Below are 4,275 nucleotides of genomic sequence, written 5' to 3' on the forward strand. Positions count from 1 at the left end.
AGTCTTTGCCCTTGGCTAATATGTCCCTATGTGTGAATACATTATTTGTTTATGAATGCTAATTTAGCAGCCTAATGACCTTTCACTTTACTAAAGAAGCTTAGTTTGCTTTGTGAAATTAAAACTGTATGATAGTTAAAATCTGAATGCTGTTCCCATTAGTAATTACTGATTTGTGTTGTCTGCATCTAATTTCTAAGATTTAATAAATCACGGACTGAATCATTAGTGAATTTAATTGTGTTTTGTCATTTATTTTGTTTATAAATATAATGCACAATTTGGTTAGATTTGTTCTTATTGCTGAATTGTTCTCTTGTGTCTTATACTCCCCACTAAAGAAGTAAAGCCAATTCCATCACTGTGCAGGTGAAAAAAAATGCATAATTGGATGTGAAACCCTTACGTAAATATATTTGACTGGGAGTCCAATAATATCTCAGACCACAAAGCACTGCTTGTAAATAGAAACTTTCTTCCATAAACAAGTTCACAGCTGAGCTAGTAATCCATCCGCTGTCATTAGACAGAATCCCATCAGTTGCAATGACAAGGTCTGTGACCCTCAGCAACCGACTGTGAATTCTGAGTTGTAGAAGGATTCACAAAATGACGTTTGTGTATGATAAAGGTATGGCTATGAAATAGAGTTTTCATCTTCACGGAGTCAATGTAATTGCTTTAATTTAAAATTCAGCTCTTATTAATGTTTTTGCACATGACCATTTTGTTTGGGTTTGATTTAAAATGTTTATAGTTATTTAGTGCTTCTAATTAGGGATGCACCAAAGCGATCTTTTTGGTATTCTGGCAAATCCTGAATCTTCCTTGCTGGATTTGTCCGAATCCCAAACTGAATATGAACCTTAAGGTACATACACAAAGTTGTGTAATTTGGTTCAGCTGGGCACTTGGATTCTGCCAAATCTTAACCCTGCTGAATAAAGGCTTGTATTTGCCTGAATTTAGAATTAAATCTTGAAGGCCTATTTATCAAAGGTCGAATTCTAGTGGTTTTAGAGGTTTTTGAAACCACGACTTTCTCTAAAACCACAAATGTTATGAAATTTATTTAAAAATGCAAATAAAAAAATTAGAACGGGAAAAGTCACAGAAAATTGCGAAAACCTAAATTTTTGGTTTGTTGCACAATAACTACGACTCACAAAAGTCATTGTCAAAAATTAACAAAACATCTAAATCAAAGAAAGACCTTCCAGGTGTAAAAGGAACATCTGCCACTGACTTCTACATGTTTTAGCTGGAAAGTTTTCATATTCTGAATTGTCACTGTTTTTTCACATAATAAATCCCGGAAAAAATCTCACTTTTTTTTCCCTGCAACTTTTTCAGATTTTTGGTGTCAAAAAGCCTGATCTGAAAAAATTTGCCTCCCTGTAAAATAGCCACTTACAAAAAATGTCTCTGCCTTTTCTGCTGAGACCAGGAAGAATCTAAGGGCCCTATTTATTAAGCATCAATTTTTATGGTCAAGTTATTAAAGTAACTTGAATTTTTAGAGGGATTTTTTTTTTTAGAGATTCATTATACCCCAAAGCTGCTAATAATCTGAATCCAAAAATACTCCAGCTAAAACCTGTCAAGGTCATGTAGAAGTCAATGGCAGATGTCCCTTTTACAATTTGAAAATATCATGCTCTGCGCTGGTTGTGTAAGATAATCTGAAAAAGAGTCAAAAAATTTGTACGATTCAAATTGTTGCACGATTTTGTGAAGACTTTTACCGTACCAACTTTTTCTAGCTGATTTTTTATAAATTAGTTACATTCATGAATGGGAGTTAGGTCAACGTTGTTTCAATAAAAAAATTAGATAGATTCGAATTTTAGGAAAGACTCCCCTTAGTGCCCAAGGAGTTAATTTCTGCACATGATGTTTCAGCATCTCTATCACATGCCTCAGCCAACACAGCATCCTAGTGAGGTGCTCAACCTTTCACTTGCTCTGAGTTCCAGCAAAGTCCTTCTGTGTGGATAGACATACTACAAAGTTCTAATATGTCTACCATTTTCTTACTATAAATTCTTGCATTTTTAAGCTAAAAAAAATGTATAGCTTACTTTTTTGGGTGTACAGTAATTACCTAATTGTTTCATCAAATTTAACTAATGCCAACAAGGCGTGCACTGTCCAGTATTTCTATCTGAAAGCAATTACAGTGGCTGGTATAGGCTATTAACCACAATTTAATGGTGTTACAGATGAAAATGCAGCCTAATTAGAATTTTATGCTGGATATGTCTGACCAACCCCTGATGTGATAGTGCAAGCTAATCAGCATTTCTGCAATGCTTGATTTATTGATATATATATATATCTATATATTATAAAAATGGGATTCTATTATGACTAGTCTAATTCAAATTTAAATGTAAATATATATATATATATATATATATATATATATATATATATATATATATATATATATATATATATATAATACAATAATACACCATACATCACCAGACTTTGCTGTGTAAAAGACAACGCGTAAAACTACATACACTTTTACATAGCTTTTTACACAGCATATTAAATATGCCCCTATATAGAAGGGAAACTATGGTTTATCTATGTAGCAGGGCAATGGACCAAGGTGCTTGCAATAGTATTCTTGATAATTTGTAAAGAACTACTCTCAAAATTGTGGTTCAAATCTTCATTCTCAAGCCGTCTGTATGCACATTGGTATGAATAGCTGCTAAGTGGTGATGTTCAAATTGAGCACTGAAAAAGTCACCAAATAAAGGTTGCTGCAGAAAAAAATGCTTACAGACTTCAATGCATTTCACAAATTTTTGTTAAACTAATTTTTCAGTGAAGTGGAATGGAACAGATTTGTCTATGTGTAAATGCAAATGTTATGTGCACTCCGTGTTCTGCTTGGTGATGGTTTATAATAATTTAAATACTAAAACTCGCATTTATTTATTTCTTTATTAAAACAAAGTCGACCTAACTTCCATCCACAAATTTAACTCACTCATCAATAATTGTTTTAGAAAAAGTCGGAGGGAAAAAAAAGCTGCAACTAAATGGAGTGTCAATTTGAATAGTACAACTTTTTCAGACTGATTATCGGAGAAAAAACAGAGCAAACAGCCGAAACTCTCGAGAATTCTGAAGGAAAAAACTTTCCAACTGTTAGAGACCATTTGCCATTGACTTCTACATGACCTCAACAGGTTTTAGATGGCGTATTTTTGGATTCCGAGTTTTAGCAGCCTTGGAGGTATAAGAAATCTCTAAAAATTGGAGTTATATTTCCTCTAAAAATTTGAGGGTTTTTTTCCTCTAAAAATCCAGAATTGAATTTTCCAGAAAAAATTGAGGTTTAATAAATTCGCTCCTATATTTTCATTTTCACTATAATTCCCCTTATAATGGAAGGAGAAAGCTGAATGATGCTTTTTACTTTTTCCATGGAAATGAAATTTTCTCATTTTTTTTTAATTTGTGTAAAACTAGATACACATATATATATATATATATATATATATATATATATATAAGGATATTATAAGTTACTGAGGAGTTTCCTGACCATATAAAAACACGAGGCCGAAGGCCGAGTGTTTTTATACAGGTCATGGAACTCCGAGGTAACTTCTGATATCCTCATATTTTGCAACTAGGGGTACTTTATTTATTATAATACACAAGTTTCAGTGAGTCATGTGACAGAAATGTCATCAGAACTCACCGTTTATAACTGATGACATAAGAACTCACCGTTTATATGGATATAATTTACAACATATTCATGGCTTTTGTGTATTATATGTATATATATATATAAAGCACTGTGTATCTTGACAGCGCTATATAAATAAATGATGATGATATAATACACAAAAGCCATGAATATCCTGTAAATTATATCCTTATAAACGGTGAGTTCTGATGTCATCAGTTATAAACGGTGAGTTCTGATGTAATTTCTGTCACATGACTCATTGAAATTTGTGTATTATAATAAATAAAGTACCCCCAGTTGTAAAATATGAGGATATTAGAAGGATATTAGAAGTTACCTCGGAGTTCCATGACCTGTATAAAAACACTCGGCCTTCGGCCTCGTGTTTTTATATGGTCATGAAACTCCTCGGTAACTTATAATATCCCTATATTTTACAAAAGGGGGTACTTTATTCACTATATATATATATTCCCAGCTTTAGTCAGGTGATCCCACTGGTGTCTAATAAAAGGGCAGCCAAGTTTGGGAGTTTTACTTTGAAAGCAGCAAGT

The sequence above is a fragment of the Xenopus laevis genome, chromosome 1L (assembly GCF_017654675.1).
Source record: "Xenopus laevis strain J_2021 chromosome 1L, Xenopus_laevis_v10.1, whole genome shotgun sequence".
NCBI classification, from domain to species: domain Eukaryota; kingdom Metazoa; phylum Chordata; class Amphibia; order Anura; family Pipidae; genus Xenopus; species Xenopus laevis.